At 39.4% G+C, this 26,675-nt stretch overlaps 1 protein-coding gene across 1 annotated transcript in view; it reads left to right on the forward strand.

Annotated features, from left to right (window-relative positions):
• Positions 1-1,580: 1,580 nt before the first annotated feature.
• The window catches only part of Ttll7 (tubulin tyrosine ligase like 7), a 105,676-nt gene continuing 80,581 nt past the window's right edge, over positions 1,581-26,675 (forward strand). Inside the window, 1 exon segment of the mRNA XM_051195044.1 lies at positions 1,581-1,874. The gene's annotated coding sequence lies outside the window, so the exon portion shown is untranslated.

A 26,675-nucleotide genomic window follows, 5' to 3' on the forward strand; every position in this document is an offset into this window, starting at 1 on the left:
CTACACAGTTAACATCCTCAGCTAGAGTGTTTGGGATTATGTAAATGTCATGCCCTGCCTCAGCTGACCTGTGCATAAAAACTCTGACCAACCTTCAAGACTGTGCCGTTCACTACAGTTTCGTCAAAGGCGTAAAGTGCTATCTTTCGTCTTTTTAGTGTCATTTCAAGGCAATACTTTTTAAAATTCCCAGGTCACGCTTGTTTGTGAATATAAATGAATTTGCCTTCATAACCAGCATGCAAGTAAGGTTTGAAAGGCATTGTGGGTAATAACTCCTTCTGCTAAGCCAGGCTTCAGTCACCACAGACAACTTTTTCTCTCCCTATCCCCTTCCTGTCTTTTGTCACAGGGCCCAGAGAAGTAGGGCATAGGTCCAGAACCTCACAGAGTCATTCGGGGAAATGATTTTTTCCTTTATGGCCCTACTATGTTCTGCATGGGCTTGAAAATGTCCGAGAAACTGAAGGAAAGCAGAGGCTGAGGCTCTGTGACTTTCTGCCTATTCACTTTGGCAAATTTCCAAGGTCACCATCATATAAACTTTCCTTTCTTTATTCAGAAACACATGTGCTAAGAACATCAACTTACAAATAGTTGAGCACAGATGACACTGATTACCTGTCACAATAGCACACCACAAGGAAGCCAGTGACTTCTCTTCCTGACTCCTGTAAATGCTGTCTTGAGATTCGAAGTTGGTAGTGACCTTGCTTTTATTTTTTTTCCTTTAAATTATGGGAAGGTATGATAGAAACTGCTATAGTAGTTTTATTTAGAAACTCTTATTTATACTTGAGATTGGAAGAATAGTGATCTAACTTAAGTGTGGGCTAAGGTGTAGGAGGCATACCATAAACCACAGTGTAAGTCTGGCCAAGTGACAGGGACAATGGTGCCTTCATAGAATACTGTATTGAACTTCTGTTTCCCAGATATTAAGGCAGTAACCTTTAAAACCATGTACAAGAAACTGCAATTATTCTTGAATTTCTTCTGGAATCTTCCGTTGACCTGTTCAAAGGCTCTGTCTCTTCAAACTACATTTCCCAACTTGCTTGTTAGCAGGCTGCTCTCCCTACCCTCCTCAGACATACAACCTCCTGCAGGGAGGATGCTCACTTGATCTTATTATTTAATTTTCAAGTGCACTTTTGGTAACCTCTTATTCTCAGCTAAGCAAGGATGCTTATTAGATAAAAGACCAGAAGAGCCCTCTTCCGAGATCCAAGGTAGCCCTCAGTTTGTGATAAGTTGTCACATGGACAGGGACCTGGTGGTCCAGGCTGCAAGGCTCAAGAAAGGAAGTGGCCCAGATAGGTGTCAAGCCAGAGCCCTTCGCATCCCCTTAGGAGGGGATGCCACCCTGGAGCTCAGGTTGCTAGGTCCTCTGTTAGCAGGGTTCTGAAAGCTCCCTGAGCAGGACCAAGGATAAGGCAGGGTGAGGGGTGCCCCTGAAAGCCCAGCTCGTCCTTCTGCACACCTTGAGGAGAAGTCACTGATCTGGGCGGTCCCCAGCTCTGTGAAAACTCAGTGTGCCGACGTCCCTCCTCCTCCCCGGCCTCTCCCTCCCATCGCCAGCCCTCGCGGGGTCCTGCTGCTCGCACCTCCTTGCATGACGCGCACCCCTGGGCGCAGCGGGCGAATGGTCTGGCCCGTTGGTAGCCGCCACCCCTTGGGCACGACAGTGCTCCAGCTGCTCCTGGTCGGGTCGAGCTTCTGAGCTCTGAGCCGTGGCTGCCCCGGGCGGTGGGCGAGCTGAGGGGATCCCAGGGCCACCAGTGCGTGGTCGACGGGGAGCCGCCAGCCGCGGGCAGGGAGTGTGGATCACCAAGGGACCAGCCACTGGAGTCACCTGGCGAGGTGCCTAAGCTGTGAGTACCTAACCTTGCCCCCGCCCCTCCACACCCAGGTGGGGCGCCCATTCTTTCCCGTCCCTGTCCTGGAGAGATGCCCTGGTGGTAGCTGTGAGGAGGGCGGCTGCTGCCAGGCTCGTGATTCAGCACCATTGGCGCCCAGAGATTCGGGCAGAAGGGGGAGGGGACCGGACCGGGTCGTTGTGGGCTCTCACCTTAGTTTCTAGACCCGCTCTGGCAGGGTGAAGGGGCCAGTGCTCCTAGTCCCCACGGGGTTAATTTGTCACGATGCTCTGTCCCCACACCCAGTGTCAACCTCTTCGAGCAAAGTGTGTTGTGCTTTCTTGAAAGTGTGTCAGTGAGATGTCTTTTCCACACATCTTTTCTGTGCTTCTCAATCCACCATAAACCTCTGTATCTGATATCAAAACACCCCCCCCAACTGTGAACATTTCCTGTAGAATTTGTTTTGCATTCATCATGGGTTTGACTGATTCACATAAAAAGAAAAAAAATATATATAGAAGTTATGAATACCTTCATATTTTAGGTGTGTGTGTGTGTGTTTGAGTTAAACCATCATACCAACTCAGAGCCAGTTGTGGGAAGTGAGGAACGAAGATCTTAAACTACGACCTCAAGGTCACAGAACGGGGATTTGAATCCATGTCTCAAGTCATTCCAAAATTCATAGATCATCTACTCTCCCAGTCAGTATTGGGTTCAAGCATGCACTATTAGGTGCAAAGTGTAATGTTAATTTTCACAGGAGTTATATTAAACACTAGCACAACAGCAACTTGCAAACTTTCTGCACATTGCCCTGCACACAATGGAGTGATTGTGTGAGGAAACATCTATTTCCTTAGAATCTAGTATAAAGATGTATTTAGACAACAGTTCATGGGAGAGCTCGGTCCTAACCAGAGATGCCCAACACAGTTTTCAGTGGTGAAAGATGCTGGATGCTCAAGTCTTAGAGAATCAATTAGCATCACAGTGAGAAATCTGAAAGTCATCATTTACTCCTTGGGTAACATTCAAAGGAAGAATGGCTGTCTAGTGTAGGGGGTCTGAATCATGCACAGTAGGGTGACAGAAAAACCCAGACTCAATCTTGTGGCTTGGCATGGCATGTGCTATTTCATTGGTTAAGGAGCTAAAATATAGAGACGGTCCAAGATCATCCAGGAAATGGTCGAATACAAGAAGGCACTTACTCTTGAGTATTGCTTCACTTATTAAAAAAACATGTATGTGTTGTAGTAAGATGGAGATGGGAACAGAGGGGATGGACTTTTTAATTGATGCCCTTGCCCTTCAGAGTCAACAGTCATATGGACCTTGCCTGCTCCTTCTGCAAAACTAATGGACACTAGGTCTTTCTTTCTCCTTGGTGGGTCACTTGACTTGCTTTCATTTGTGATTTATGGATTTTCTCTTAAGATATGCAACTCCTTTTGATGTCTCTGGTGTCAGGTTGCTAATGTACAGATGGTGTTTATTTCTGAATCCTGGCAGAACATTTGATGGCATATGAGAGCATAGCCCATTTACTCCATCACTTCTAAAGCACTGAACCATTTTCTTTAGAGAGTTCTTTTTTTTTTTTTTTTTGTTAATGGGGATATTGACTGCCTATGTGAGGACACAACATGGAGACACAGATTTATATTTGTTATTCAGATGAATGTTCAGGAGAAGGAAGGTCCTGTGTGTGGCCTTAAGTTGGTTTGTAGAAGGTCATTTGATTTGTTATTTATATTCTAAATCTTGGTGAGGCATATTGCAATCCAATCTGTTTGATCCCAAGAGAAAACTCAGAATCAATATGCATGAATAAGCAGAAATAGACTATTACTGCCCTAAAAGCAGAAAATGGAAAGTGCACAACCCAGTAGGGATGTCACAGGCAGCACTTAAAACACCATGTTTCCTTTAGATAATATCACTGAGGGCAAGAGCAACCTGGCTGCAGAAACTCTATCTACTTCCTCTCTGCCTCTGTATGTATTTGACTAATAACTACCAAAGCATCTGAATTTCTGACTTCAGAGAACTCCAAGTCTAGCGTTAACTTACCAGAAATAACCAGAATGGCATAGGATGGGCTCAATACCAGCAGGCAATGTAACTTCCTGAAGAGAATAGGGAAGCGGGGTGGTCAGAGGACTGGGATATCTGCATTCATAGAAGTGAATTCAGTGACTCTGCAACTCGAACTGATTTCCATAGGCAGAGAAATGGGGTCAGCTGAGATGTGCTGGGCTCTGGACTATGAAGAACTTCGAGTGTCAGGCATGAGATCTGGAACTACTAGAGATATTTTTATTCAGAGCAACTATTTCTTGTGCATTTTCACATTTTTTGTTTGTTTGTTTGTTTGTTTTCCTCAATAACCTGGAAGAAAAATGGAATCTCTTTTGGCATTATAAGAATTATTATCACCTAAATGCAGGAAAAGCATTCTATGAAAATAAATTATTTCTGTTCTCAAGAGAGTCACCCTTTAAATTTGTAACCACTGCATAATATGTACAAGTTGGAAAGTATAAAAATATAAATAGCATACTCTTACCAAGTAAAACAACCATTGATGGTGTTATCCATGTGTGCCTTTAATCATACTGTATTAATTATTACTGATTTCTTCTTACTTTTAATTTTCTAACTCTAGTTTTCACCAAATTATGAGTACGAAACATTTTCAGTGCCTGTGTAATTTTCCATGAGGTAGACATTCTAGAATTTCCTAATCATTCCTCATTGTGAGTATATTATTGATAATAATCATGACACATTTATGAACACCTTGATGCATGAACTTTTTTATTTTGAATAATAATTGTATAGGCTAGCCTCTCTGGAGAAAGGGTATAAAAACCTTCATAGTAGACTATTTTAACAAGTTTTGAATTTATACTAAATTTTATGTGTTTAATTTAGGAGTTTGGATGTGGGGTATGGGATATTTGTATTTTGTTAAAAACACACAGCCATGTATGTGTCTCCTCAGATCACACTGCTTCAGGCAACTCCACTTTTCATTAGAACAGTTAACTAGATCCGAACTGAGATAAAGGTGGGTATTGAGGACTAGAGAAGAAAGAAGATGGAATTAAAGTCAGGGAACAGGCTTGGTGAGCTGAGCATCATCGGGGCTGCGGGCGGGGGAGGGTGGTGTCTGGTCAGAGGGGAAGATCATGTGAGAGAAGGCCTTCTGCTCCCAGGGTTGGGTTTGTGGCCTCAACTTTTGCCTCCACTACTTTTCCTCTAGCAGAAACCACACCCCCAAATTAGTCTCCTTCAAACTTCAGCTTCTGTTCTCCTGGGTTGGATCCCTAGGTCTTTAGTTTTGGTAGGTACCCTAGTGATGCTGGGCACAGATTGGAGCTCTCTCAGATTATAATTTAGAGAATCTGTGACCCCTTCACACCCCAGGTCTTAGAAGCCCCCAGTAGAGCGTGCAGGGTGCATGCTTAGCACATTTGATGGACTTTGGAGACTATACACTATTTGCCAGAGGTGACCTTTGAGAACAGTGGCCGCCAGGAGGTACATAGAATCTTAGTGTCACCTCCCACTTCATTTTCTCACAAGAGGAAAGAAATCCCCTGTAGAGGAGATTGTGCCTCGGTTTCTCTTATGTGCTGCAAAGACCCAAAAGTTCCCTCTCTATTAAGAGTAAAACAGGAGCCCAATGTTGAAAGAATGCTTTGCCTAGACTCCTGACTTACTCCCCAAAGTTATGAGTCTGGGGTTCCCCTGGAACCCACCTCCAGCCTTCTTGCTTGACACCGCACGTACATCTCTGGGTACCATTGGAAGGGGAGTCAAGGGAAATGACTGTACTTGAGGGCACAATTAGGAGCTGAAGCTCTTTCTAACGAGTCAGTCTTGAAGCAATGGGAACTACAGTGTTCTGTAAACCACCAAGGAACCTGACCTCCCTCTCAGGCCCCGAGACATGGTTTCTGATGGACCTGAATAGGCTAGGCTTTCAAGGACCTGAATATTTTAAGCTGAATTTGTCTCATGCTTAGTTGAAGCCTATTATCTTATTATAGTTTCCTTACATTCTTAGAGGCTTGTAAATCCATTTCTGTTTATCTCAAGCATTATTTATCAAAAGTAAAGTGGGTTTAGCAAACAGTGTCCCTGGAGTTAAAAGCAGAAAGTTTAAAAATTTTAACAGTCTGTTCCCCTTTAGCTTCTATTCCCATGTGACACTTAATCACATGACTATCCTTAGTGTATACTGTTGGTGACAAAGCCATGGCAATGGTCTCATTTAGGCTTTCGGGGAGGAATGATAAGTTAATTATATCCCTTTCTTCTCTACATTTTTTACTTGAAAGCACTTGGTTGGTTGATGCTTTTTTAGGTTTTAGAATTCAGTGGGCAAGAACTCACTGTGTCTTCCTTCAGGATGGCCCAAAAATCTTTGGGTTGCTTTTGTTCCCCTTGAAATCAATGATATTGTTGATATGCCCAACTGCCCATATTGGTCATTATTTGTAAATTGCTGTGACACCTGAGCTTTCAAACCTGTGTTATTTTTGTCCCTCTGCCTAGCTGTGTGAAATGGAGTATTATATTTGACAAAGGGTTATTTTTGAACATTTCTAGCTCCCTCACCCACTGTTTTTTTGAAGTGTGAACTGGTACCACAGCTAATTCGACAAGATGAAAATAGCATGGCTTCTTTTTAACTTTATTTTTATCCTAAAAGTTTCTCCCTCCTCATTTAGTGTTTGGGCAGTGAAGCACTATTTTTAAAGTAAGATGGACATTTAGAGATTTAGGAGGGGGAAAAAAAAGCAGTAATCCAGGCAAAGTCTTCAAGATCATTCCATGACTGTCGGTCATTCTATGGTTGGCTTGTGGACATGTTTTGGTACTCTCATTAAAGGGTTTCTTTTAAGTCCTACTTGAATTGCGTGTAGAATTTGTTTCATATATATATTCATATATATCCCTACATATATGAAGTATTTTTATTATTACTCTTTAGGGGGCCACCATCCAGCTTCCAAATAAATCCATGGAGACTTATTTTTACTAATGAATGCCCGGCCTTAGCTTTGTTTATTTCTAGCCAGCTTCTCTTAAGTTTTCCCCTCTAGCTTTTGTCTCTGGCTTTTACCTTTCTTCTCTCCTTTCTTTGTGGCTGGTTGTGTGGCTGGTGGCTAGCCCCTGGCATCCTCCCTTCCTTCTCCTTTTCTCCTTCTGCCAGTTCTTTCTTCTTATTTATTCTCTTTGCCTGGCATCCCTGTCTATTTCTCTCTCCTACCTCGGTATTGGCTATTCACCTCTTTATTGAACCAATAAGGTGTTTTAGGCAAAATAACACAGCTTTACAGGGTAAACAAATAAAACATAAAAGAATATAACACATCTTTCCATAGTTAAACAAATATTCCATAGCATAAACGAATGCAACAATTTTTTTTCTTATTTTACATATCGATCTCAGTTCCCTCTCCCTCCTGAATGTAACACATCTTAAGCTAGTAATCCACAACAAGCTACTTCATTTTAAACTGCGGTTTGAGTCACTGCATTCCCTAGTATCATCTGAATGTGTAATTTTTGTCATAATTGAGGATCAACTTTTTCAAAGGACTCATCAGATAAAGTATATGGCCACGTCTAAAATTTGGAATGATAACTAAAAAAGCAGAACACAGTCTGCAGCTAACTAATAGCTAGTCTTGAGAAGGGGTAAAATTGAAACTGAACCCTTTCTTGTTGGTTTAGTATTCATGACTAATCTGTGAACATTTTCATTTAATTTTAGGTTTGGTCACATCCAAGAAATAATCTTGAGTAACATCGAATTTATTGTTATCTAGAATCCTGACATTGGTAGCTGTTATTTTGTCCATTTTAACAATGTGAAAAATAGAGCTAAAGAAACACAAAAACAAGCAAATAATAGCATCCAAAGACTCCTTGTCTATGATGTCATGTACCACAGTTTTATTTACAAATATCCAACCATGGTCCAAAAATACTAAATGGGAAGTTCTTAAATTTTAAATTGCTCACAGTTCTGAGTAGTGTGGCTTCAAAGTGCACATCTACTGATGCTAAAGAAGTATCAAAATACCTTTCCTAATTTACAAGGTTAAAATTTTCAATAACAAAGAAAAAAAAAATCATGGGCAGAGGTTACCATGGCCCGTAATAGAGAGGCATATGCAGGCACATCTGTGCAATTTCTCCAGATTGAATTGTTAGATTGTTCTTTTTACTATCGGTTGTTATTGATGATTTTATATTGTATCTAGAATCTATCTATCATCTATCTATCTATCTATCTATCTATCTATCTATCTATCTATCTATCATCACACACATAGCACACACATGCTGAAACATAAAATATAAGAGTTGGCTCTAGATAAGATTTCAGGCCTTTGCTATGGGCCTGGGAAAGTGTCCCTACCAATCAGATGGGACTACTATTGTAATATTTTCTTGTAGAATTCTATGGAAAAAAAAAGCTGTTATTGATGTAATTATTTGGGTGATTTCAAATACCTTGTATACCCATCAGGAGTGCATCTCTTTTTGACAGTCACTATTTTATATTACTTATTTTTTAAAATAAATTTTTAATGTGATAATATATAACATAAAAATATACCGTCTTAAGTTTTTTTTTTATATGCCCTAGAACGTTCAGTGTATTTTCACTGTTGTGAGACAGACCTACAGAATTCTGTCCTCTTTAAATATGAAATTCTGTGCTCAGTAAGCAGCTCACTGTCCTTTCCCCTTGATCCTAGCCACAAGTAGCCAACATCACACTTTCTGTTTCTATGAAATAAGTTAGATGACTCATGGATAGAGTCATACAGTGCTTGTCTTTTGTAACTGTGTATCTCACACAGTATTCCCAAGGCTTATCATGTTATAGTACATGGCACTCTTCTTGCATTTGAAGGCTGAGTGACACTGTATGGATGTACCATGTTGTGTTTCTCTGTTGGTTCATTCATGACACTTGTGTGGCTCCCAATTAATGGTTTTAGTGAATAGTGCTTCTGTCGACATGGGGATGGAATATCTCTTCAAAGCTCTGTTTCCACTCTTCTTGGGTTGTATTCATGAACAGGTTGCGTGGATCACATGGTAGTTATATCTTGCATACTTAGAGGAGCCTAGATGATTTGTTCAGTAATTTCAGTATTTACAACCCAATCAGCATTGTACACATGTTCTAGTTACTATACCCTTGCTGATACCTCCTATTTTGGGGTGTTTTGTGAGCTAGTGTCTCATTGTGGTATTGTTTGCATTTCTCAGATGACCAGTGATGCTGAATGTCCATTTTTTCCTATGCGTATTTTACACGATCTTTGGAGACATGTCTATTAAAGTCATCCATTTTCAGAATCAGTTATTTGATTGTTTTTAAAAAGCATTATTTGGATTTTGTTGTTAAGTTGTAGTTGTAGTTTGTATTCTAGTTGTTAACGATGTACCTGGTAGATGTTTTGCAGACATTGTCTCCTGTTAATCACTGTTTTGCTGTTTTTTTTTTTTATGTAGTCAATTTGTTTATTTTTGTTTTTCTCGCTTACTTGTATTATTGGTTGTTTGATCACTATAAAATTTATTATTGGATTGTTTAAAATTTATGTTCTTTATATCATTTTTCCATGTTTCTAAAAAATCTACAGATTATTTTTATAAATCTATAATCATGTCACATGCCATACAATTTTATAAATTAAGCCAAGTTTTAGTCTTGATTTTCTGAGGACAAATTTAAAAGTGGATTCACATTTTCAGTATATCAGTTCTTCCAAATTATAAATATGACAGATTTCATAGGCTTGTAGGTCTTGTTGTCTTTCATCAACATTTATAAGTTTTATGACAGATGCTGCACATCTTAAGTACTTACTTTTGTCTGGAACAAATATAAATGACATTGAATATCAGATTTCTGTTTTCATTTCTTTGTTGTCAGGCAGTGAAAATGCAACAGGTTTTGTGTCTCAATTTTGTTTTATCCTGAAACCTTTCTGAATTTCCTTCTTGAATTTGCAGATCCTCTGATATTTACTTTTAATCCTAAACATGATTATACCATCTAGAAAATAGGGACAATTGTTTTCTTTCCAATATACACATCTTTGTTTTTCTTGCTTTAATATGATAGCTGCAATTTCTAGTATTATGTTATATAAAAGTGATGAGTCAATATGTTTGCCTTGTTCTCAGTATTAAGTGGACACCATTCAGTCACTATTGAGTACAGTGCTGATTGTGGTTTCTGTGTTTATGTGTGTCAGAGTGTGGGTAGTGTTGTCATCCCTCGGTATCTGTTAACCCCTCCATAATTTGAAAATGTTTTTAAAAAGCTTCTGCAGTCTTCTACACGTCAACATCCAGTTATGTCAGCACCATTTGTTGAAGATGCTTTCTTTTTTCCATTTGGCTTCTTTGTCAAAAATCAGGTGTTCATAGGTGTGTGGATTTGAATCAGGGTCTTCAATTCAATTCTGTTTTATCCACATGTTTGTTTTTATGGCAATACCAAGCTGTTTTCATTACTGTAGCTCTATAGTAGAGTTTGAAATCAGGGATGGTGATGTCTCTAGAAGTTTCTTTGTTGTACAGGATTGTCTTGGGTATCTGTTTTTTTTTTTTTCCATATGAAATTGAGCAATGTTCTTTTGAGATCTGTGAGGAATTGTAATAGGATTTTGGTGGGGATTGCATTGAATCTGTAGACTGCTTTTGGTAAAATTGCTGTTTTTTACTATGTTGATCCTGTCCAAGATCAGGGGACATCTTTCCATTTTCTGATATCTTCTTCAATTTCTTTTTTCAAAGACTTATTTGTGGCTACTGTAAAAAGTGATGTTTCTCTGATTCCTTTCTCAGTCCATTTATCATTTTTATATAGGAGGGCCACTGATTTTTGTTTTAGTTAACCTTCTATTCTGCCACATGTCTAAAGGTGTTTATCTGTTATAGGAGTTCCCTAGTAGAATTTTTTGGGGGTCACTTATGTATACACTGTCATATCATCAGCAAATAGTGTAAGTTTGGCTTCTTCCCTTCACCTCCTTTGTATCCATTCATCACCTTTTGTTGTTTTATTGTTGTAGCTAGAACTTTGAGTACTATATTGAATAGATGTGGAAAGAGTGGGCAGCCTTGTCTTGTTCATGATTTTAGTGGGATCGCTTTGAGTTTCTCTCCATTTAGTTTGATGTTGGCTGTTGACTTGCTGTATGTTGCCCTTATTATGTTTAGGTGTGTGCCTTGTATCCATGGTCTCTCCAATAGTTAAGATCTCCCGAGTAAACTGGGAGGCAGTGTAGAAGGGAAGGAATAGCAGAATGGGAACATAAGGGGTCAAGAAGACCGAGTTGGGGGAGGGTCGGAGGGGAGAGCAATGAAAGAGATCTCTTGATAGAGGTAGCAATTATGAGGTTAGGGAGAACCTGGTGCTAGAGAAATTCCCAGGAATCCAGAAGGATGATCCCAGCTAAGACTCCTAGCAATAGTGAGAGGGTGTCTGAATGGGCCTTTCCCTTTAATCAGATTAGTGACTACCCTCATTGTCATCATAGAATCTACATCTAGTAGCAGATGCAGTGATCTGTAACCAAGCACTGGACTGAGTTCCTGGAGTGCAGTTGAAGAGTGGGAGGAGGGATCGTATGAACAAGAGGTAGGGGGTTAAAAGCATGATGGGGAAAACCACAGAAACAGCTGACCTGAGCAGAGGGAGCTCATTGACTATGGAGTGACAGCTGGGGAACCTGCATGGAATTGAACTAGACTGTCTGGATGTGGGTGACAGTTATGTGGATTGATCTTTGAGGGGGGGCTTGCAGTGGTACCAAGTCCTATACCAGGTGCACGAACTGGCTTTTTGGAGCCCATTTCTTATGGTGGGATACCTTTCTCAGTTTTGATTTGAGGTTGGGACTTGGTCCTGTCTCAAATGCCAGACTTTGTTGATTTCCCAAGGAAGGCCCTATATTCTCTGAGGGGTGGGTATGGGTGGGAAGGGGAGAGGATGGAGAAGGGGAATGAAGGGGAACAGGGGTTAGTATGTAAACAAAAAAATGGTACCTCTTTAAGTAAAAATGAATGGTACAAAATTTAAAAAAAAATCTTCTAGACTGTACATACATGTACATTTCCCAGAAGAAAAAAAATATAGAGAAACTATTTACATAGCATTTGTGTTGTATTGCTAGTAATTTAGAGAAAAACAAAGAATGTGTGGGATGATAAGTGTACATTAAATGGGAATATTGTGCTGTTTTAGGTAAAGAATTTGAACACCAATAGATTTGTGTATATACTGGGGTCTTGGAACTTCTTCACATGCTGTTTCTGGAGATTTAGGATATTCTTCTCTGTTCCTAGTACAATGAGACTTTTTTTTTTTTTTTTGTACTGTGAATGTGATCCCAGTACTTGGGAAGTAGAAGCAGGATTAGCAGCTCAAGGTTATACAGGGACTTTGAAGCTATTCTGGACTACATGGAATCCTGTCTGAAAATACAAAAAGGAAAACAATTACTATTTCATCTAAGTGTATAATGTTTCCTCCCCATGCTATTGATATGTTACATTGATTTTTGAATAGTAAATCAACTTTATAGACACGGAATAAATCTTGATTATTCACAAGTGTATATATACACATGATTTGCATTTGTGCATATGTATATGCCATATTTGCTAAATTTTGTTAAGAACATTTGCATATAAATTTATGAAGGATGATAGTATGTGATTTCTTTTATTCATGTGTTGGTCTGTTTTTGGTTCTATGTACTAAAGCATGAGTTGGGAAGCATTTCCTCCTTTATATTCTGAAGGAGGTTGTATGGGAGTGGCATCAGTTTTTGGTTATTTGGAGATATTCTGAAGAACCCATCTGGGACAGGTGATGGGAGATGTCATTCTGTAAATGTTTCTCATACTGGTTAATGAATAAAGCACTGTTGGCCAATAGGAAAGCAAGATAGGCGGGACTAGGAGACAAGGGGGATTTGAGGAAGTAGTAAGGAGGAGTCAAGATGGAGAGTCTGGAGAAAACAAAATGCCGGCCGGCTCCCTGGTAAGAGAAGACCACATGAAAATACATAGATCAGCAGAAATGGGTTAATAAAGACAGAGCTAGCCGATGAGAAACTAGTACCCGGCCAATAGCATTATATCAAATACAGAGTCTCGGTGTATTAATTGGGGCTGGCGCAGCAGCGGGTCAAGACCAGGTGGCGGGAGGAAAACCTTACTCCTTACAGACTGGAAATTCCCTTTTTAAGGATTTAAAATTTTCAAGAAAAATTCTCCAATAGTTGAATAGTTGTCCAGGTTACCTCCTTTACTTTTGGAATGAGATTTTGTAGTTTGTGATTTTTAAGGAAAATTCTCTAGGTTTGGTTTATGCAAACATTTGTTCTTGGATTTTCCTTACCACCTGTTTTTCATTTCTGGGATATTGCTTTGACTTTATTTTCTCTACTTTTTCTAAGTTCTTAACTAGAAACCGAAAGTACTGACTAACGATTGCTTCCCCAGTATAATGACACCATTTATGTCCAACCTTTTGGCCCACATTACCTTTGTCTTACAGACTGTGATGTCATGTTTTCATTTAAGTTCTGTTCTTTTTCAGTGTTTTAAAAAGGCTTTCCTTTAGGACTCCTGTTTTGATCCATGGGCTATTGAGGAAATTTTTTTTCCTGTGTGTCTTTCTCAAGATTTGATTTCACTTTTTATTTACGTGTGTGTGTGTGTGCGTGTGTGTGTGTGTGTGTGTGTGTGTGTGTGTGTGTGTGTGTGAGTGAGTGAATGTACCTATGGGGGCCAGAAGAGGGTATTTTTAGAGCTGGGATTACAGCATTTTTAGCCTCCAGACATGGTTTTGGGACCTGAACTGGGATCCTTTGGAAGAACCACAAGTCTTTAACCTCTGGTCCATCTTTCTAGCTCCCTTTTTATTTCTTCAATTAATTTTTACTGAGTCTCACTATTTGGCTGAGGTTGGTCCTGAATTCACAGACTTTATGAGCTTTAATATGCATGTATGTACATGTATATATTGTCAGTCAGTATTTTTTCTGTAACTGGCATTTCATTAGCATATTGCCATTCAGATTCACCCATCTTGACCCAGGTAACACAATTTTCTCCTCTTTAAAATTTGAATAGTATTCCACACTATACCTACATTCTATGTATATTACATTTACTTACTGTTTATTTGTTGACTTACACTGTGGCAGGAGTCTCCTCATCCTCTGCTCTATGCAAGGAATCCCACAGGATAGACCATATTCCTCTTGTACAAACTAATTCTGTTGAAAGGTTATTGGCATAAGATCTGAGTCACTAGTGACGTTTGATGTGCTGAACTTACTAATGAATCAGGATCAAGTTCATGTCCTGTTTCCCATGACTGTTCTGAAATTTGATAACAGTCAAAAGAATATCAGATAAGAAATCTTCACTTGATCATTGCTTTTGAATTTTAAGTAAGCACAGTAAATGCTATTCTAGTACTTTGCAGTCTGTGGTGAGCACTGCTCTACTCACGACTTGTGTGAGGTCAATTTGGTTTTATTCCTTATGAGAAGGAAGGTGTTCATGCACTACTCATCATTTGTTCCTGACTTATTTCACTTAACATAGTTCCATGCATGTTTCCACTGATAGCAGGATTTCCTTATGTCTTATTACTAAATAATAGCACATTGCATATATGTACCACATTTTCTTCATCGTTGCATTCATTTATGGATGCTCTTTCCATGTGTTGATTATTACGAATGCTGCTGCAGCGAGGTGATGGATACTGTTTCTGTGAATGTGAGAGCAAAGATGTCCTTTTGCCATATGGATATAATTTCCTTGGCCATGTACCTGCCAGTAGCATGGCTTGAGCATCGGATAGCTCTCTTTTAACTTCCATACTGTTTTCTGCAGTAGCTCTATCAATACTCATTCCCACCTACAGAGTTGAGTTCCCATATTTTTAATGTGCTTACCAGCCCGTGTTATCCTTAGTCTTCTGTATTTGTCACTCTTACTGAGTGGTGTGATAAGGGTATGTAGATGACTGTTTTGACAAAGTACAGTCTTCTCTATTATATTCAGAATCTCCAGTGTGCCATTCTAGAGGGTGGTTGGGAAGGACACTCCTTCTTTATGAAATGATTATAATCTACCCATCTCATTTGCATCTTGCATTGTGTTCTAAGGAGGGCCCCTCTCAGGAGACTGCCCTCCATCTCCAGTTACTTGTCTGTCTATGAGGAGCCAGGTAACTGTCCTAGGAAGATGAGAAAGAAGGGCTTCGTGGATATGTAGGATACCTTGGGCTTATTAGTAACTTATTAGGATCTACCATTCTGATACTGGTCTATTACCAGCTGCCTGAGATTCCATACAGATAAAACATTACTATTCTTATTACTATTCTGTGGTAGGTGAGGTAGATGCTATGGAGGAGCTCAGGCCTCATGGACTATAAGAAGGGGAGTAAACAATACCAGCTTGGGGACTGCTGTCTCTTGGAGGTGGCACTTAAAGTATAACCTACATACACAGGTGGAACTGTCCGTCCCATGGCTCCTGTGAATGAAAGAGAAAACACTGCTGTATGTACTAGGAACAATAAACAAACAGCAGGCACTCTCCCCTGGATGCACAGTATGGCTTTGCAGGGATTGCTGCTTGTTTGTTTTCCAGACACACACTCTCACTTTCACCCCCTTTCTGGACCTAAAGAGCCAGTAGTAGCACGCTGCGAATTTCTCCCTTTCCCAGCCTGCTTTCTGTGTGCCAAGAAGTGGTTGGCTTATGACCAGGTCTTCACCGTCTTTGGGCCTTGTCAGAACTGAGGATGCTGAAGGTCGTTCCTCTTGCGATGGACCAGCAGCACTGTCAGCCATTGTTCGGGCCATGGCTGACCCTGACACTAGTAGGCAAGCCTGTGTTATGAAGTGAAGCTATACAAAGAATGTCAGAATGTCCTGAGATCTGGGCCAAAATGGAAACAAAGCAGTGGTGTGTAATTGTACCCCACATTTGAAGACTGTGGTGAAGTTGTTACTAGAACTTCTGCAGTGTGTCCTCTAGAAGCTACTCTCTGGTGCCCCTCTCCCCCCATGCTCCCCCCAACCCAGGAAGCCTGGCAGAGCGCTCTGATTCCTAAAATAGATACTGTAGAGCAATGTCTATGTTCTCTCGGTTATTCCAAATTTAAGTCTCATCTTCATCCACATAATTTTAAGTTCCTATTTACACTAATAACACATTTTAATTCTGGATTTTAAAGTTTGTATATTTAATTCAAAATATACATGCAGTCGGTGGTATTTATTAACTTTCTTCATAGTCACATCACTGTGCTATAAAGCAGTTTCTGTTGATCAGAAATGTAAGGTATTAAAGCCACATATTTCAGCATATATTTGCATCTATAATATGTATTATAAAACCTCATTTTGCATTATCAAAAATCCCAGCATTTGAACAACTTTGATAAGTGGGAAAAACATGATAAAATGGCTTTATAGATATGAACGCACATGAGAAACAAATCTTTGATGGAGCTAAAAATGTCAAGATCAAGAGAGGATCAGTGGCTTCTATGTGATTATGTTTTAGTCTTTTCTCCATTATAATTTATAAGATAGAGGCTATAACTTAGTATAGTCTGTTAATTGCTCAGCAAATGTCTGCTATATTAAAAACAAGTAGGAAAAGATGAATTAGACAAACCTACTTATATTGAAATTGGTATAGTAGGCTGATGTAAACAACTGTGACCAATTTGGAAGAGCTGGTTTCACAGTTTATTTGTCTGGGACTAGTGAGATGACTCAGCATCTGAGAGAACTAGGTTCCCACACTGGGTAGTACAACCTCTCTAATTCCTTACAACGCTACCGATTCTACCCCCTTTTATGACCTCCACAGTTCACACACTCACATGCACACACCCTTCCTGAGAAACACACACATACTTTTTGAGAAGATTTTTTTTCCCCCTATCCTTTGGTGTGATCTTTGGCAGAGAAGCTTGTCTTTGGGAAAATATGTGGCATATCCAGCTATTAAAGTAATGGTAGAAGAAATGTGTGATCATTCAGTAATATGGATAGCACTTAGTCTTAGTAATTTATTTCATATCACCAAAATGTTATGGGTAAAATAGTGTAGAGGTGCTTGGTTTATTTTTTTTTAAAGAAGCTCTCTATATACTAGTATATATTCTCTACATACTATATTCCCACTTTACCCTTTTTGATAGGAATTTTAAGCATTGCTGGGGATGCCCCTCAGTTGGTGGAGCGCCTACCCACCATGAAAGTAACCCTGATGCTCACCATCTCATAGGCTATTAGTGGTGGTACAGACCCATGATGCTAGAATTCAGGGTGTGAACAGGAGGACAGTAGTTCAGAGACATCCTTGACTACATAATAAGTTCGAAGACAGGGTGGTCTACATTCTTAAATGTAGACAAGTAAAGATGGAAACTTGTAGGCAGATACTTTTAAAAACATGAGATTATGTGGGAGGCAGTATAACTGTGGTATTGATCTGCAGATCACTTGCTTCTACCTTGGAGGAGAAGGGAAAGATGTAACAACTAAACCGAACAGAATACACCCCAGAGAAGGAAGACACTTGAGATCAGAGAAAGCCACGAGGGAGAGTAAATTAAAGAAGGAAGGGCATTTCAGATTGCCTCATCTATAGCTAGAATACCTCTCAAACTTGTTTCGTCTACAACTGTGGTAAGAAATGCAAATTTCCTCTTGACATTGTCTATACCTACACACACAGAGAGAAAATTCAACATAATACTCAAAGATAATACTTTCCTTACTTCTCACAGTCTGAAGGAAATATTTTTTTTTAACATTTTCTTTTAAAAATGTTTTTAGTTTAAATAGAACTATATAACTTTTCTCCTTCCTTTCTTCTCTCTAGCCCTGTCAAGCTACCCTCCTTCTTCTATTGCCCCTCAAGTTCATATCCTCATTTTCTGTGTTGTTGTTACACACACACACACACACACACACACACACACACACACACACACGCATGATTATGAACAAGTCTATGCAAATGTAAGTTGATGAGTTAGTAATTATTATTCTTGTGTATATATTTTCAAGGCAGATCACTCTGGAGTGGACAACTAATAAGGGGGCTCATGCTTCAAAGAGGTTAATTTATTCTTGTTCAACAAGTCGCTAGTTGCCTGTAGTTCTTTGTCTAGGGGTGGTTTATGCTAACGTGTCTATTGATGTTGCTTTTGTTCTGATCTTGTTTATGCAGAAATTTCTCAGAGAGACTGTCTCACATCAGACTTCTTGGTATCCCGCCTCTTTAAATTGTTCTTCTTGCATGATTTTCCCTGAGCAAGTAGATGCACCCATTCCTGATGGGTTCTCCACCATCTCTTGATCTCAGCAGTGAGTCCTGTTGTGGTTCTCTGTGCTGCTCTATTTGCTGTAAATAGAAGCTTCTTTGATGTGGTAGCCACACCTATCTTTGGGTATAGGGATAGGATTTAGAATTCAGTAAGGAATTATGCTAGTCTGACAAGATGGTGACAGTAGATTCTTCTCTAAGTCCATGACCTTACTAGCCCTGGAAAGCTGTCTAGATTTCCATTGTCAGGCATGTTTTTCCTCCTGCTGAGTGGGCTGAAGTCCATTTAGACAGCTGTTGTTGCCACCAATATGTGAGTGCCACTTACTGCACATTCATGGATGTCTTGCCTTGCTGCTAATCGCTATGGTTCATACTTGTTGCAGCTGGAGAACTGTTCAGTTGCTTCACTCACTTGGCAGCTTTCATAGTATTTTTGGAGCCATGGAAACTAGACCTCAGGAAAGAGGCTTCCAGGTCAAACCTGGCTCAGGTCATCTGAGTCCTGTGTTCTAACTTTGCAGTTATTTTTAGCAGCTGAGGTCTACAACTCCTGAGAGGCAACCAACAGCTACATCAATAGCCTATATTGTCTTTGGAGTCACTTGTATTACCCTGACCAACCGTTCAAAAGGAAAGTTTCTCCTGACTGGTACTGGGATATTTAAAATCTGTTCCAGTGTTTCAATCACACATGCACTCATTGAGTTTGAGCAAGTTAACTTCATGCTCTTCTAAGGATTGTGAGCAGCATTTAATAATGAAAGAAAAATAGACAAAGACATCTAGTTGAGCTCACCATATATATAGAGGCCCTATCATAGATACATGACCATACAAAGAGACCATGTATATTTCTCAATGGGACTACAGCAAGGTAAGGAACAATTGAACAATGAAGGCATCTTTGCCACTGAGAAGCAACATGACATAGAGGAAAGGTTTTGGGACTAATGGAGCTGTCTAATACTTCAACAAGTTACTGAATGTTTCTGTGTTTCAGTTTTCCCCATTTAAAATGGAATTAATAAAGCAACTCATGGGGATGAATTGTCAGGGTGCATCTGTTTAAACAGTGGGTCTTAGACTTGGCTATGAGTTTTGAATACAAAAGGAGCTTTAAGAGGCTTTGACCCAGGCTGAATTTGGGGCTGGGACTGAGGGTTCAGTTTTTTGTTTGTTTGCTTGCTTTATTGTTTGTTTGTTTTGTTTTTAAGTTCCATTCATATAGTCTGGAAAAATTTGATTGTAATGCCTACAGTGCAATGCATATTGTACGGTAGGTATTTGACACATGTCTAGTGTTGGACAAACACCACCAATTATGTAGTTCGCCTTTCTTAGACTGTGTACCACACGAAGAAGATACATTTGCTTTTTATATATCATTCTGTGAAATAATGGATTTGTATATGGCTGCCATAAAAAGAAAACATTGCTTAGTGGTGTGGAAAGTGCTGACTTGAACAATTTGGAGCTAAGGTATCAATGACATCACTTAAATGATACAATTGGCATATGCTTATGTTTATAGAATACACTTAAAACTTAAATATTTTAGATTAGAATTTAAACCTTAAATACTTTTTCATAGAGTATGTACAGTACCAGTTTGACACAGGTAAGTTCTTCAAATATGTAATGATGCTGATATTAGCAAGAATATATTTGACGTTATATGGTGGAGCATGTGTGATATTTGTATATAGTAGTAGGGTTGACTAGTAAAGTGTGTGAGAAGTATTAAGGCCATAAGTGAATGTGCTGGAGATTGTTGTAATATCAGTATTAGTAGCTGCTCTGTGGTCTCCTGTTGATGTCACTATAATTAGATATTTCCCCTGACACTATGGACCATTGCTGAAGACCTGTAAGTGTAGAGAAATGCCTAGTCCTTTACTTTTTTAGCCTTTTTAAAGGATGCAGTTAAGTCCACTCAATAGCAGTTTAAATGTATTCTCTCTGTTCATAGAGAATAGGGATAATTTTTAACCTAGTCTTTCAATGAAGGGTCTTGTTTTTTCTTTTTCTTTTTCTTATTGTCCAGAGCTCTCCAAATTGACAAACCCAAGCAGGAAGTAATCCATGCAAATTGAATTTTAGATTCTGTGAGAAGTATCGGGGTTATATTTCACAGAGACTGACATGTATTGTCAGTATGATTATGTGCAGTTTTATGCACCCCTTCTAATTTTCAAATTATCCCCTTGATATTGTGGAACCATATGGGTCTCTTGTATTTAAAAATTGAAATAGAGCATGTATTTCAGATAGATATTGAACAACATTGCCAGAGGCCTAGTAACTTAATTAAGATTAACAATAAAACATCTCATAGATTCTAATACAATTATACATTGGGGGGAGGGGTTCAAGACATGGTTTCTCTGTGTAATAGCATGGCTGTCCTGGAACTCACTTTGTAAACCAGACTGGCCTCTAACTCACAGAGATCCACCTGCCTCTGCCTCCCGAGTGCTGGTATTAAAGGTGTATGCTGCCATCACTCAGCTAAAATCATACATTCTTGTGTGACTGATAAAGTATGCTTGAATTTATCCACAGTCCTTTCCATAAACCTTCCATTTGTTTTCCTTCCTACAGTATTTCCATTTCTGTGTGAAACATTAACTACATTCTTTCAAAGAACTTCAGATATAAGTATGTGATATGAATATTTTACTATTGGTTGTTACTTTCTTATCAAAGAGTTTGAGCATTTTAGATCAATGCCATTGTGAAAGAAGCCATGGAGTTCTTGGCCACGAGAGTACAACTGTATGTTCTTTTCAAAGCTGTTATGTCTTGAAACCAACTTTACTGGTGTCTTGTGTTGAACAGGGTGAGGGAGACAATGAATATTAATAATTCAATGTGGAGGTCAGCCACGGTAGGGACTGTGAATTTAGAATGTAATAGGGATGCATCTGGCCTGTAGGAGGAGGAATTTTTTGTTTGTTTGTTTTTCAGAGAATTGGGTCCTATAAATCTCAGGATGGCTTTTATAACATACTTAATTTTTCTCATTTCCATCCCTTGTAAGCTGAAGGGGGAAAATGTCTATCTAATCATCTTTTTAGTGTTGTAGAGGACAAAGGCTGTGAATAATGAAATAAAATTCTTTGCAAGTGTTAAGGTACCAGTCTTACTACATGCAGTGTGTATTGTCATGTTTATCTGCAGAATAGAAATGGTAGCAGTGCCAGACTCAGAGGGGTTATATTTTATTATGTAACATTTTCAAACACTCAACACAGTACTCATATTTCAACCATTTACGCATTCAACAAATACCCGTCTGATCCCTAGCGTGTTCCAGGTGCTTTTCTGGCTATTTGGAATACATGAGCAGAAGGAAATGTAGTCCTGTTATTTGTAAGTTTATAGTTCACCAGAGAAGGCTAGAATTAGGCTTGAAAGGGATCAAAGGGGTAACATCAGAATATGAGTTCTACCCGCACATATGCAGTTGGAGTTGATGCATGTTCCACCTGGGTGGGGAGCCTTTGAAAATGGCATGCCAGGCCAGAAGCACTCATATTGAAGTATTCATTGTAGGAATTAGGAGGAAGTCATCAAGTTCTTGCATCTCTGCATCTTGTGGTAAATCACAGAGCCTGAGCTGCCACTCAGATCACAACACATAGATATGACTTGGGAAGTACAGGTCAAAACTAGCCTTGTCAGACTTTTAATCTATGTAACACTGACAGTGAGCCATGGAGCCACCAACATATGTGATGTGTGCCTGTCTGAGAGAGCCTGGGAGTGCCAGATTTGGAGAGGCTGAAGGAGAAGACTGTAATAGCTAGGAAAACTTCACCTTCAGATGCTTGCCTGAGCTGTCAAGGACAGAAGCAGAGCAGTGCCAGCAGGTAGGGGGTGGGAAAATGCATAGTTTGGAGACTATTGAGTAGAGGCAAATACTTCTGAATGTTCCAAGTGAGAGAAGATGTCAGCTAGGATTAGAGGTGGAAACTGGTCATAGAGAACTCAGAGTTTGGTGATGGGATTCTTAAGTGTTGGAGCAGAGGAAAGTGTCAAGGTCATGGACTGGTTCTTGACACTGAGTTTGCAGTGGCATTGAGGATATCTAGATGGAAATGTGTGGTAGGGATTGTCACATTCAACTGATTGTTGCTATAGGATCAGGATCATCATTAGGAGAGAAATATTAGTTATTGTTGGCTTACTTTCCTGGACCTTAAGGTCCACCTCTGCTTTCTCTATGGCTCTAGGATCCTCTGTTGCTTCCCAGGCACTGAGAACTGACTCTTGTCATCCCTGATCCACTCTTTAAATCTTTGCATAATCACATGCTTTTCCTCCTCCATCATGTGCTTTGCATCTCCTGGTTTTCAATTATCTTCAATTCCCTGGCCCAAAACAGGACCAGAGTTTATTGTCTCCCTCTGCTCCTACATTATCCATGATCATTCTAAAATTCGTTCTCATTTTCCCTCGCTCCTTGAAGATCCCCTTTTCTTATCCAGTTAAATCTCAGTAATCTGACTATTTGTATGGCTGTCTCAAAACAGTTATTATCTCTACTTTTTTAAGTAAGATGATTTCCTCCTGGTCTCTCTCTCTCTTTAAAGATCTCAAGTGTCTGTCTACATGATGCTCTTGGAGAGATAAGGAGCAAGTTCCCAGTGTGTAGCTTCAGCAATAATGTGAGCATACTGTGTTCCTTTTATTCCCATGTCCTTGAACTTGGGGTCTCCACATTCTTCTCCTGTCTGTGATGACAGCCTATTACATCAAATAAAGACTTTTCATCCAGAATATGCAAAGAATTCGTGAGAATCACCAAAACAAATTCCATTAAAAATGGGCCTAAACCTTTAGCAGACTCTTTACCAGGGATGAGCTGCACATTAATCAGCTTGAAAAGGGGGATTCGTTAGCTGCGTTATTGAGGACTCCCAATCACAGCATGGATGAGATAAAACACACAGTCACACTGTTCTCCAATGGCCAGAATCTGAAACACTGACACCATAAAAATGCTAGTATTTACAGCAACAGGAATGCTCACTGATTGCTGACATCAAGGAATGAAAAAAAAATGGTTCAAACATACTGGAAGAGTTTGTGTAGGAACCCAGTGTCTTTGAAGTAGACAGTGTCTTTCATACCTGACCCCCTCTTGAATAAACCATTAATCTATTAATCTAGCAGTTGCATGAATTATTCATACATTTATGAAGGTAGAGGTCTAGTCTTTTTCAAAGATTTTATTTCTAATATCTCATAATGAGGGTTATGTTGAGGGCCAGTATTGAGCCAGTGTCCCCGGTGCCCTGGTCATTGTCCTCAGTGTCTTAGCACCTCAGTACATCACTGTTGTGCCTTTCCTTACCTGAGGGTGTTTAAGGCACGCTTGAAGGCCTTGGGAATGGAGGCTCTGCTGTTCCTGGCCTTCTCCATGCATTCCCTTTTCTCTGCTGTCCAAGATTAGGGGGTGGTGTGAGTTAATTCCTGCATCAACTCCCACAGTAGCTGTCAACTCTTGGTTGATGCTGGATGCACTGAAACTGTGTACTTTATGCTTATTGCCAGCGTTTCCTAGGGGACTAAGCTCTGGCTGCTCACAGTGGAGCAGCGTCATGACACACTCTTTGTGGCTGCCTTTCTTCCTTCCGTGTCTCCCTTCTCTTTTCACTTAGCAGTATTTCCTGTAACTTCCCCACACTGCTGCAATCTGAACCCTTGCTTCTGAGGAGTATGAACTAAGGCTATCAACAGGTTAAGAAGAGTCATGTCTTATGTCTTCAAAGTGTCTTTCCTCCTCTTCTTCCTCTTGCTTTCTGTCATCTTCTTACTTCTCTTCCTCACATTTCTCCTGTTCTCTGCCTCTGAGTACTAAGTATCTAACTGGGGACCTTGTACACAACAGGCAAGATCTTACTGAGAGCTATCCCTGACTGCACCACAGTTTTTGTAAAATTTATAAATGTCTTAGTTTTCACCTACTTCCTAGTGATTTTTCAAATTTGACATGGGAAGGAAAACTCAAATCAGCACCTAAAAATAAAACCGTTTCCACTTTGGTTTTGACAGTGTGCTTTCTTTCTCTTCATCTGTAATGGGGAAAAGTCTTTTAAATTAATTCAGTATGGATGAGCGTTCCTCCTTTGACTGTGGTGTGGATAGCCCTCCGTACAGATATAACTTGCATTCATAACTTCACTGTTCGTTATTTTTACATGATGATCTCAGGCTTGGCTTGAATACCTGGAATCTGGGATCAGCTTGTTTACATTTTGATTTACTCTGGAAGTGTTAACCTCAGAGGAGGTTTAGCAAATATTTCAAGGACTGAAGTAAACACAGAATGCTGTGACTCATAATCAAAATCCTTTTGTACTAATTAGGAGTCAGTCTTTTGGAAAGGGCCAAATTTGGTCACTATCAAAACAGACTTTATTGATACAGTTTATCACAATCCATCCTGGCATATGATTCATGATTATTTTCATTTGTTGTAGCATAGGTGGGTAGAAATGGCATATTTACTCAGAATTCATAAATCAAAGTAAATATTAAGCTTCACAATTCAATCATCTATTCATGGAAAATAAATATTATTTCATTTCATATGAATCATTCATTGCCTTGCTCAAATAATTATATCTTCTCAAACTAAACGTTTTCCAAGCCCATTTTAACAACCATGCAATAACTCATTATTTACTATATTAATATTTGAGTTTGCTACTTTCCTTTTATATTTTATAATGTTTAATTAGTTATTTTATTTTTAATGTATATGAGTGTTTAGCCTGTATGAATATATATGTATATATACATACATATGTACATACATATATATGATGTTATCAGTGGTTTTCTCACCAGTCCCAGAGGTGCGCCAGGACCAAATAACACACAGAGACACTGTATTATACATAAAGCTGTTGGCCAGTTACTAGTGTTTCTTATTGGCTAGCTCTGTCTTAAAATATAACCCATTTCTATTAATCTAAGTATTTCCACGTGCTCTTGGTTCACCAGAAAGATGATCTAGAGTTCTTCTCTCTTGATCCTATATGTTGAAACTCCTCCTACCTCCTCCTCAAATCCTCCTTGTCTCCTAGGCCACCTATCTTGCTTTCCTATTGGCCAGCAGTGATTTAGTCATTAACCAATAAGAGAAACAGAATGGCATCTAACATCAGTACAACATGTATGTAGTGTCTTTGGAGGCCAGAAGAGGGTATTGGATTTTTGGAACTGGAGTTACAAGGTGCTTGTGAGCTGCCATGGGAACAGAACCTAGTTCCTCTGCAAGAGCAGCCAGTGATCTTAACTGCTAAGTCAACTCTCTAGCCCCCAGTTTGATATCCTCCAACATTGTAGATGATTTTCTTAGGACTAGCTTCTGAAAGTGGAATCTATATATTGGACATAATTGAGGCATTTTCAATGTATAGTGCTTGCTTTCCAGCATTTTTGTTACTGATGGTCTAGGGACCATAGACTACTTGCAGGTGAAGAAACAACTTAGATTGCTTGCAGTTTATTTCAGTAATTTGCTATGCTCATTTTTCTAATTTAATAGCAATAAAGTCAGTTGTCCATAAGTGATGATTAAAGTATACAGAGAATATTTTGCTGTTGTGGTTATGAGGTATGTTATTCATAAATAACATTTCAAACATTTGGTATCACCATACTGAGTTAGTATAATCTAGAAAGTAAGTTAAGAAAACTTGCCACTGCCCATCATAGCACACTCTGAACTTGCTTGCTTCCTTTCTGGGAATGTAAATATTTCATTTACCAAGTAACTCTATTGCCTTCATGCTGTTTTTGCCAAAGTAATTTAACCAAGGAACTGCTGATATTGGATATTGTCAAATGATGTTTCTATGCTCAAGCTGAGAAAATATAAGAAGTAAAATGGAATAGAAGCATTTTGCAACTGTTAAATGCACTTGATCATTTAAAAGCACTTGATCCTTTTTTAGAGGACTCAGGTTGGATTCTCAGCTCTCACATGCCAGATCACAACCTTAGAAGTTTCTATCACAGCCAGTCCCACAGCCATTTAGTCCCAAATAAACACACAGAGGCTTGCTTATACTAATTATAAACTGTCTGACCAATGGCTTAGGCGTCTTACTGGCTAACTCTCTCTCTCTCTCTCTCTCTCTCTCTCTCTCTGTTTCCGTTTTTTATTTAAATTTAAAACAAGGTCATTTTATATGTCAATCCCAGTTCCCTCACCCTCCCATCCTCCCCTATCACCTCATCAAACCTTAGCTTATCCCCTTTCTGCTCCCCAGGGAGGGTGAGGCCTTCCATGGGGAGTCTTAGCTCTCTCTGAGTTATTAAACAATAGCTATTAATCTATGTATTTTCATGTGGTCT

Source organism: Phodopus roborovskii, unplaced genomic scaffold (genome assembly GCF_943737965.1).
Source record: "Phodopus roborovskii unplaced genomic scaffold, PHOROB, whole genome shotgun sequence".
NCBI classification, from domain to species: domain Eukaryota; kingdom Metazoa; phylum Chordata; class Mammalia; order Rodentia; family Cricetidae; genus Phodopus; species Phodopus roborovskii.